This window comes from Pteropus medius, unplaced genomic scaffold, assembly GCF_902729225.1.
Source record: "Pteropus medius unplaced genomic scaffold, Ma_sr-lr_union100, whole genome shotgun sequence".
Lineage (NCBI taxonomy): Eukaryota > Metazoa > Chordata > Mammalia > Chiroptera > Pteropodidae > Pteropus > Pteropus medius.
In genome coordinates, this window is record NW_024355205.1 from 17,755,146 (window position 1) to 17,765,710 (window position 10,565).

General features: G+C 37.0%; 1 pseudogene; it reads right to left on the minus strand.

The window, feature by feature from the left end:
- Window positions 1-3,648: 3,648 nt before the first annotated feature.
- Window positions 3,649-3,768, minus strand: LOC120599140 (uncharacterized; annotated as a pseudogene).
- Between the last annotated feature and the right edge of the window lie 6,797 nt (window positions 3,769-10,565).

The window sequence follows — 10,565 nt, forward strand, 5'->3', positions numbered from 1 at the left end:
TAGAGACAAGACTGAGTTTTTAGATGAAATTATTCCTTAAGGTTCACATGCTCCTGTCAGGGAAGGACCCCTGACTTACCTAGTCTCATGAGGAAATCGGTTATCAATTTTCCATTTTACCCTACCCCTAGTTATTTTTCTTTGCATATGCTAGTTTGAACTGGATTTCTCTCATTTGCAACCAAAATAGTACTAACCAATATACTTTATAAATACACATATATATGTAAATATGCACAATTATGTATCTACACACATACGTACGTACATGCATACACATACATTTTTTCTCTCATGTATATATATACATATAGTATCTTTATGTATGGAATATGTATATTTAGAATGTATATTTTATTCTACAATGTGCCAAATATTTTGTTGACATAGAGCAAACATTAGATTCTAGGAGGCTGAGAATCCTAAAATAAACCACACATGCTTCATCTACACTAATGGAAAAGTAACAGCTGTGAAAAAAATAATTATCTCTGCTCTAGGGGCAGAAGAAAAATGACATGAATCTTGTGTGGTCTACAGAAGAGCAAATCTCTTTAAAAGATCCTGAGTCCAGCCCATATAAAGATGGGTTTTATACACAAATTTTATTTAGGACAACAGAGTGCAGGGATTGTGGCAGGCATGGTCCATCAAGAAAAGCTTGGTAGCAGCAATGCATCCTTGGTTTTAGTGTGTTTTCCAAAAGATTTTTTATAAAGTTCTTTTATTATACATTTATTATCTTAATTGTAAATTAAGATAATAAACAAGTGACATCTTATATACCCTTGAGTTTTCCTCTTTTTTTTTTGCTTCAACTATTAGAAACAAGTTTATGAAGTAAATAGCTTGACAATATCGTTACCTACCTTAATGAAGCTTTATTATTATTATTTTTCTTTTAATAGAAAATTTCTATACATCTATCAATCTACTTCTATAAAACTCTATTTACTGCTTAATTTTCTATTTGACACGTTCATGACACTTATTCAGATTGAAAAAAAGCTTCACAATGTACACAATCCAAGGTATTTAATATAAAAACAACAAATCTAATTTGAGAAAGCATAAGAAATTGACTTATGCATGATTCTGATGAGAAAATGTGATGTTTAATATAATTTTACAAAATTTTGAGTAATTTTTTGGCTAGGGATTGTTCTAGACCCAAAATAATGGGCTGCATATCCAGGTCTCCACAAAAGCCTGGCAGGCTATTCTTGTTATTGGAGAAGTAATACCAAGAAATTACTGTGAGTCTAACCCGTCCTTCCTTTTGAGTTCTGAGAAGACAGATTTGGAACTATGGGGCTGGCAACCTGATATTTTAGTCCCATTTGCAGGGGAATGTTGATCTCAGGTAAACACTGCCCATGGAGAGGTTGTGCCAAGGTAGGGGCATTGGAGGAGTATTTACCAGGAACAACTAGAGGCAGTGAGTTGGAGGGAGAGAGCAAGTAATAGTTAAGAAGGAAAGGGAAGGTCACAGTGAGCATTGGGTCTGGAGGAGCTTAGGGCAGTAAACAGGAAATGAGTCTGAGATGAGAGCAGGGAGAATTGGGAAGAAGTGGGATCAAGAGGGTGAGTGTTAACTGTGTAATGAGTAGGAGGATTGAAGGCCAAGTTTTCTGGAATGACAGCAGGAGTGAGTTGGATAGCTCAAAGGAGCCATTCAAAGCCAGACGTTATTCACCAATCAAATAACCGAAATCAAAACTATGAAGGGAATCTATTAGTTACTTACAACATGGCAAATAGCTTGCTAGATTAAATTGTTTTTACTAAAGTGGTTGTACAGATTTACATTCTTACTTGCAGTGTATGGGAATTCCCATTGCTCCACATCCTCAGCAACAGTTAGTATCATATCTTTTTAATTTTAGCATCATCAATATTAAAATAAAATCTCATGTATTTCATGAGGATCAGGGTTGAGAACCAATTTTCTACAATATGAAAGAATCATACTAGATAGATAAGAACAGGCACTGACATTTAGAATAGTCTTGTGGGAAAATCATTTCCTGTGTTAAGTAATCCTTGTTTATAAAATCAAGATAATATTTCCTAAAGTCGTTTGTGAGAATTTAAATGCATCAAGACATGCAAAGCATATTGTATTCATAATGTTAACTATTGTTATTATCTCTTCACCATAGTGTTAACCAAATAGTAAACAAACATTCCTGGATACATTCTTCCATGGGTTGTGCTAGGCCTCCCCAAATATTTCTGCATTCTACAGTTTAGTCAGTCACTCATTCAGGAGGCAGAAAATCATAAAAGACACTTTTTTAGTCATTATCTGACAATGCTAGAGGAAAAAAAATCATAAGGAAAAAATGGTTAGATAGGAGGCAAGGGAAAATGAGGATGAGTTATCTTCTCCAGAATTTCCATTATTATAAATATCTTCATAAAAATTATGACAGCCAAAGATATTTATTTTCTCTCAAATTCAAACCACTGGCTTAAGAAATCTTTTTCTTAATTTTCTAAGTCTAAAAAATAAAATAGAGGAAATAACATTTAAAAATCACTCTTCATTTACATACATGTAAAATAATTTCTACTAACATAAAATTTCAGATATGTTATAATTTCAGAAGAAAGAAGACATGACAGATGCCGTCAGTGGGATCAGTGTAGGTTGAATTTCGGCCTTATCAAAAGCATTCCTTTTATGTGAAATCAACACATTGAAAAAATATAACCTGAAGTATGAATATTTATAATTAGAAGCAACAACTGACATCCATACCAATATGCCATTATGTTAATTATAATTTAAAGCAAAATATAGCATATTATTTAGCACATGAGAGCAAATAGACCAAATTTATTTTACTTTTGAGGCAATGTTGTAAATAAGTCAAAAATTTTTATTTGTCACCTACTTCATAACCAGAACAAAGTACCTTTGAATTTATGAGTCAAACTGTCACATTTTTTTACTCGAATTCCTTATATATTATTTTATAAATAATTTGAACTATATATAAGATTGTAATGAAGATAGACATAACCAGAAACCTTACCACAATTAATTTCCAGCATTCATATTTGAATGTTTAATAAACTCTAAAAGTTTACATCTTTCATTATCATTCTCCTTGGCTTAGTGGGCTGCTCAGATTCAGATATAATACCTTAGAATAGCCAGTTTAATATGTTCACTTGTTGTTGCCTTTTTCCAACCATTCTTCCACATTTCTAAAAATACTTAAAATTTCCCATTTATACTTGGATTGTTGTCATCCTTGGTCACCTTAAGCCAATCAGCGTGTTAGCTCAGATGGGTACTAGTGAGCTGGGTGAATCAGGACCAGTAAGACTATGTTCTGGGATTCCAACTGTGGGGAGCAGATTTTCTTTTTTTCTGCTGGAAACATGTAATATGGAGACCTTCTTAAAACCAAGAGGAATACCTGTTGGGAATGGAGGAACCAGTCAGGAAATATTGCTGAGGAATAAATGGCAGCAACTACATTCCTGTTGCATTTTTTTTGTTGTTGTTTTGTTTTGTTTTTTAAGGCCAGGCAACCCTTGGTTGACCTCACAGATTGCAAGGACCTTGTCAGCTTACAATCCCTTATTTTTTATTTAATTTTTAAATTTTTAAATTTTTAATTTTTTTTTTTTTTATGCCTACAGCACTTTCGTCTTCCTAGGTGGTCTCCCATCTAAGTACTAACCAGACCTGACCCTGCTTAGCTTCCGAGATCAGACGAGATTGGGCTTGTTCAGGGTAGCATGGTCATAGACTGCTGTCGCATTGTTTTAATCACTGGATCAAGCTTCTTCTGAAATAAAATTACTTTGAAGTTTTCAGTTATTTGAGTCAATAAATTCCCTGTATTGTTTAATGTAGTTTAAGATGGATTTTTAGCTACTTGCAATCAAAGTCATCTTGACAAATATACTAAGCTATTCCATTTTTACACTACTCTCAGAAGGAGATCTGTCCTTCCATGTAGTCTTAGCTTTTGCATAGAACCACTCTTTCTAAAATGTAGAATGTTATATGGTTAGACCACCGGGCCTGGGGTTAGAAGAGGTAGGCTTTAGTCTGGTTCTGATAATTTTTTGATTAAGCAAATTAGGTAATTTATTTAATCTCAGTGTCTCTATAGAATGGGGAAGTGGGTCTTCAATGTGTTTGTTTATCTGTATGTGTATATATTGATGCAGAACCTTTTTTTGGAAGAAATTTTATGTCGAACCCCAACAAATAAAACACATACAATTGTAACTCACAGGGAAGGTTAATTGTCTTTCTCATTCCTTTATCTTTAGCAATGCCATAAGTCTGGCAAAATGTATGTACTCAGCAAATATTTGCTGAATTAATGAATAAAAGCAGAACTCCTGTGTTGGGTGATAACATGGAGCCTGGACCCCCACTTGCTTGGCCTTCCCATCCCCCTGAGCTATCCTTGAGATCCCACCAGGGAAATCCAGTGCTTGGCAGAGCATAATCTGAAAGCCAATGACTAAGTCATCTGTAAGGCCCTTCTAGTTCTAAAATTGTATAGTCCAACATAATGATTTTTAGTAGGGAAGTATATGTTGATTGTGTCAGCAGAATTGTATTATGAGACTTTTCAAATGATAATTTCCTACTCTACAGAGATTTTTTTCTGTTATTTTAATCAAATACTATTAATTAATCATGTATCATTTCAATTAGTCACTATTTGAGTAATTAATTAGTTCCCTTTTAAAGCCAACCATGCTCAGGAATTGTGCTGGGGGGTGGTGGTAGAACAGTGAACAAGATGAAATAACAGATATGGCCTCATTCTCTTGGAGCTGGCTGGGTTGCCCATTAGAATCTCCCAAAGATGCTTTCAAAATCTTGATGCTCCTGGATCTCACTCCCAGAGAATCTGATTTGATTGCTTTAGAGCTATGGTTCTCAAATGAGATGGGGGCAATTTTGTCCCCCTGGGGCCAAATGTCTGGAGACATTTCTGATTATCACAGCTGGGAAGAGGGGGTACATCTGGTTTCGAGTGGATAGAAGCCAAGAATGCTGCTAAACAATGCACTGCCCAGATCCCACAACAAAGACACACAGGGCAAAATGACAGTGATGCTGATGCTGAGAATTCTGGTTCTGGATTTGGCCTAGTGATTCCAATATGCAGCTAAGGTTACAAATCACTGTTCTAGAATCTTCCAGGAAAGAGTGTTAACAGTGGATGAGGGATCTGAGATAAGCTGTGTGGTTTGAAAAAGCTTATCAGATGATGCTCTGCATCCTTTCACCAGCCAGGTTGAAATTAATTTTTTAACTATTTACAAACTTCTAATTATGTGCATAGATTTGAAGGCTAAAAAGATAAACAAGGTATGTTCTTTGGCCGCAGGCGAATTATAATCTAGAAGAAAAAAAGGCACTCACAAACTATTTTATAACAGAGAATGATGGCTGGATTGTAGGAGATTTCTATTCTTTTTGCTTAGTTCTATTTTTTAAAATCTCCAATAAACTTGTACTAAAGTAATAAAAGTAAAACATGTAAATGAATAAAAATAATATAAGTATAAAAATAAAATTAAAAAAATAAAAAATTATATAAATTAGTCCTTGCAAAGAGACTTATTTGGAATCCATCGACTTCTGCATTGCTGAGGCAGTTGAAGAGAGATTTGGCAACTATCTAGTGGCTATAGACATACATATATACATATATATATATATATATATATACACACACACATACACATATACGTATATGTGTATGTATATATATATACACACACACACACACACGTACATATACACATATCTATATATACATACATATTTTTTTTGAGTCCTTCATCAGGGATTGATTTTATAAGTTTGAACTTATAAGTGCGCAAAGTTAACACACACTCCCTCTTGATAATGCATTTTTCTTTGGACTTTCAAGGGATAGTTTCACTACAATTAGGAGATACCTGAGGACAGAATCCTTCTCCCACATTGCCTGTGTGTGTGCGTGTGTGAGTGTGTGTGAGAATGTGTGTGAAAGTATGTGTGGGAGAAGAACAGATCTAAGGGGATAAGGTCCTGTTAATTTCTTGGCAGAAATGGTACCGAATAGGTGGTAGCTACATGTTAGATATGTGGAAGAGGAAACATTTGAGGTGTTGAGATAGTGGTGACAGATGAAAATTTGACAAATCAGCCTTTTAAAACTAGCATTTTTAAGCTTAATCTTAGTCTCACCTAGGCAAAAAATATACCTATGTGACTGAAATTTTAAAAGAAAACAAAACCATCTCTACTAGTTTTGAAGAATAGGAATTTATTAGTTTAGGTGTTTTCAGAGTTCTTTTTGTTAGAACCAATTCTGATATTTAAACTTACTTGAAAGTAAAAATAAATAAATAAGAAAGGGAAGGAAGAAGGGAAGAAGGAAGGAAGGAAGGAAGGAAGGAAGGAAGGAAGGAAGAGAAAGAAAAATCCTTGGAGATAAATCTGGGAGTTTAAACTAAGAAAAGCTGCTTATTGTGTTCAAAAGGAGTACTGCGGTCATTGTTTCAGTGAAATTTTAGACTAGGGTGGGCACCGTATGGCATTTTGAGCTTATTGTATCTGTGCATTTGCCCTTTTAAGACTCCTAAGAAGTCTCTGATCCTGTCAACGCAGAGGAATTTGACAAACTTAAGACATGCAAAATAGTCACTTTTATATTATTTGTTATTTTCAGCTAAAATTCTCCTTAATTGGATGCAAACTCATGGAGGCAGGACTTTGGATTATATCTCCCCCACCAGGCTAAACATGATGCCTGAGCATCATAGGTCCTCAAAAAATGTTTGTTGAGTGGCATAGCTTTGTTTTCTTTCCCTAACCCTATAGCAAGAGATATTATGATGTGATCCTTTTTCATTCTGGCTCTGATTATAAACCTTACCATGTAGATGTAGCAGTTCTAGTCGGCAACTTCTGAAACCAGAGAAGGAAAGGACATTATGTATTGAAGTTAGAAATCCACAAATGCTTTGGGTTCAAATACTTTCCACTTTTTTTTTTTTTCTTTCATCAAATGAAATCTTTCCATGTTTCAGCTCTAAGAGAGATTAAGCACATTCAATCTAATTATGCAACCTACCGACAAAAGCAATCTAAATGTGAAACACTCTGCTGGTTGTATTTCACAGTTGCCATTGGAGACAGAGACAAGTTTGGAAAACTGCAAAGTCAAGTCTAAGCCTTGGTATTATCATTGCTCTGAGGGAAAGCATTTTCTGCGTCTGTTCTTTCTTTCCTTCACTCTTTGTATGCATGCTGCATATATCTAATCAGGCTCTACAGAACTGAAAATGGCTGCATCAGGAGGAAATACCACGTATGTTAAAAAATGAAGAGGTGTAAAAGCTAAACAAACAACAAATGATAACCAGCTTGCTAGGGAGTCTGAGACTCGATATTTCCTGAAGATAGATAAAACACAATTTATCTGATGTTGGAAAATACCAGTTGGCATGGCATTTAAAAAATAACTAATTCCATGTATCCTTGGTAGCTCCTCAGGCTAAAGATTCAACCTGATACATTGTTAGCGGCGCTGCAGATTTTGTCTCTCACCACTGTAGTGTTTGTTATATTTAGACACAGAGGAGATGTGCTGTTTCCAAAACATGTTTCTTAATCATCTTTATTCACTTTAGGTTAAATGAACAGTGTGTTTTCTCTCTAAGAATAATTTTGCTGATTATTTTGTGAATTATAGGCTGGGTTTATATGACAGGTCCAAAACATTTTGGAAGTAGAAAAAAGGGTGCATCAATGTGGGAACATTAAGATGAAGAAAATGATTTCCTTGACATGAGAGTGCTCAGCCACCTAAAGATAGCCAGTTTGACCAGAGGGCCAGTTTGACCAGTTTCTTTTTCCTTCAGCTCTGCAGGATTTCACCTGTGTTATCTGATTGGAAAGGATTTGCAACCGACTGACAAGTATGGCAAACCCTTGCAGAAAAGCACTTTGCAACAGAAACCGCTCTGTGTTAACCTCTTTGCCTACACTGAGCGCTCAAGCATTAATCTAAGCAGCTCGGACTGTTTTCCTGAGCTCCTCACCTCCCAGCAGGCCCTACACTAATGTGCACTGTAGGCAAGGCGAGATTCTCTCAGGCCCTGGCTTCCTCTTTTCTTATGACCTGAGATGCTGAGGTCCCAGAATGCCTTGAGGCGGAGCCCACCCAAAGGATTGCTTGAATAGATTTTTTAATTTACACAAATCTTGAAATCATTAAAAATTTGGTTTCTACATTCTATTTCATGTCTCAGTCTTATACTATTAGCCTCCACCCAAGACCTCCCAACTGGAATCACAGTGCTTCCCAGCTGTAGGATTAGAATTGACTACTTACATTCGTTCATGTATTTTATTCACGAATCCAATTATCTATCCACATGACCATTTAACAAGTATGTCTATCAATCACTGCAATAGATTGAATGTTTATTCTTCCCCCAAATCCATATGTTAAAACTTTCTCCCCAATGTGGTGATATTTGGGGGTGGTGTCTTTGGGAGGTAATTAGGTCACGACGGCAGAACTCTCATGAATGGGATTGGTCCCTTTTAAAAGAGACTCCAGAGAGCTCCTTAGCACCTTACCCATGTGAAGACACAGGGTGAAGACTGCAGTCTATATACCAGGAATAGGGCTGTCACCAGACACTGAATCTGCCTGCACCTAAACCTTGGATTTCCCAGTCTCCAGACAGTGAGAAATAAATGTTTGTCCTTTATAAGCCAGCCAGTCTATGGTATTCTGTGAGAGCAACCTGAACTAAGGCGATCTTGTATTGTACACTAATCATAACACTGTGAATAAGTGACAAGCAAAAGTAAGCACAATTCTGTCCACAGGGATCTCACAGTCTACTGAGGGAAGGGGATCGGTCGTCACCCCTAACACATTTTTAATTAGAAATGAGGCAAGTTCTATGAAGAAAAGGTACCTGCTATGAAGGAGCAGCTCAGTCTGGGGGTGTGGGGGTGAGCAGGAAGGCTTTCTCCCAGAAAATTTCCAGCTTGCCTGAGATGAGTTGGAATTATGTTGCCAAAGGAAGAGGTGAGGGTGAGGAGAGGGAGTCACATAAACTCCCCTGGCAAGAAGAGGCTTGGCATTTCCCAGGAACTGAAGTAAGGGCAGTTTGACAAGGACACGAAGAGTGAGAAGAAATAGGGTGGGAGAGGATCTGGAGGAGACCTTGTAGATCGTGATAGAGAATCTAATCAGTAGACTGAGAGAAGTCACAGAAGGCTTTAAAGCATGACGGCGGAATAACCAGATTTACTATAACTTTTAAAGAACACTCTGGCTACTAGACTGAAAGCAGAGTAGAGCAGAGGTAGGAAGGAGATGGACGCTAATATCCCTGGACCGTGGTGGCGGTGCATATAAACAGTGGTGTGTAGATTACAGAAGTTTCTCAAGGTAAATTCATCGGGCATAGCAATGTATTGCGTATGGAGTGTGAAGGAGAGGATTCTGAGGTTGCAGAACTTTCTGACTAGTGCAGTCACTCACAGAGATGGGGAACTGGTAGAGGGTCCGTCCCATTGTGATGGTAGCTGTGGAGACATTTAACTGGTGATGTCGTCTGGACATTTAGGTCTTAAGCACAAGGGAGTGATCTGGGCTGGAACGATACATTTGTGCGTCGTTGGTGCATTGGTGGGAATTGCAGCTGTGAGTAGGGATGAGCTGTCCTGAGGAGAGACTGTCCTGTGGAATGAGAAAACAAGAAGACCTAGGTCTGAGGACATTCCAACGTTTAATGGTCAGACAGAAGAAAACAAAATTATTGAGGAGATTGAGAAGGGTTATTAGACAAATAAGGAGAAAACCAGGAGAGAACAATGTGTTTGATAATCTACATTTGTCTTCCCACCCTGCTCCATGCTTCTCTATGCCTTGGGAAGCTCATTTCTATTACCCAGGCTCCCCTGCCCCTAGCTTGATGTTGTGCTTGGCCAATAGGAGAAAAGAGAGTGAATATATTTCCCTGGTTCCCTCCCTTTTATGCTGTGTGTTTACAGTGGCTTCATTCTTCTAACATCTGTAGTTTCTATATTAGAATGAGGTCGAAGAACATATGAAAAAGAAAGAGGGAGGGAGTGAGGGAGGGAGAGGAGGAAGGAAGAAGAGGAGAGGAGGAAAGGAGCCGGGAGAGAAGGGGGGAGAGAGAGAGAAAGAGAGAGAGAGAGAACTGATGTATTGAGTCAGGACACTTTTTTTTGTTTGTTTGCCTTATGCAGAGTAATGCGGCCATTGTCAAATCATAGCACAGCAGATTGTATTTAAGGAGCCCTTTCACATAAAATGTTTGGTGAGACTCGTCTGTATTCTCTATCCTTTTCTGCACTTTCCATATTATTCTTCAACTTACTTCAATCTGGTAATTTACCAACATTTTGCATAAAGGAGAAGAGTCATAGAAAAGTAGCTGAAAGTTAATATGGGCTCAAAGGAGAGTTTAAAAAAATCCCTAATTAGATCAAGAGGTATATTCATAGCTTCAGGATCAACATTTGGTGATCTGAATTC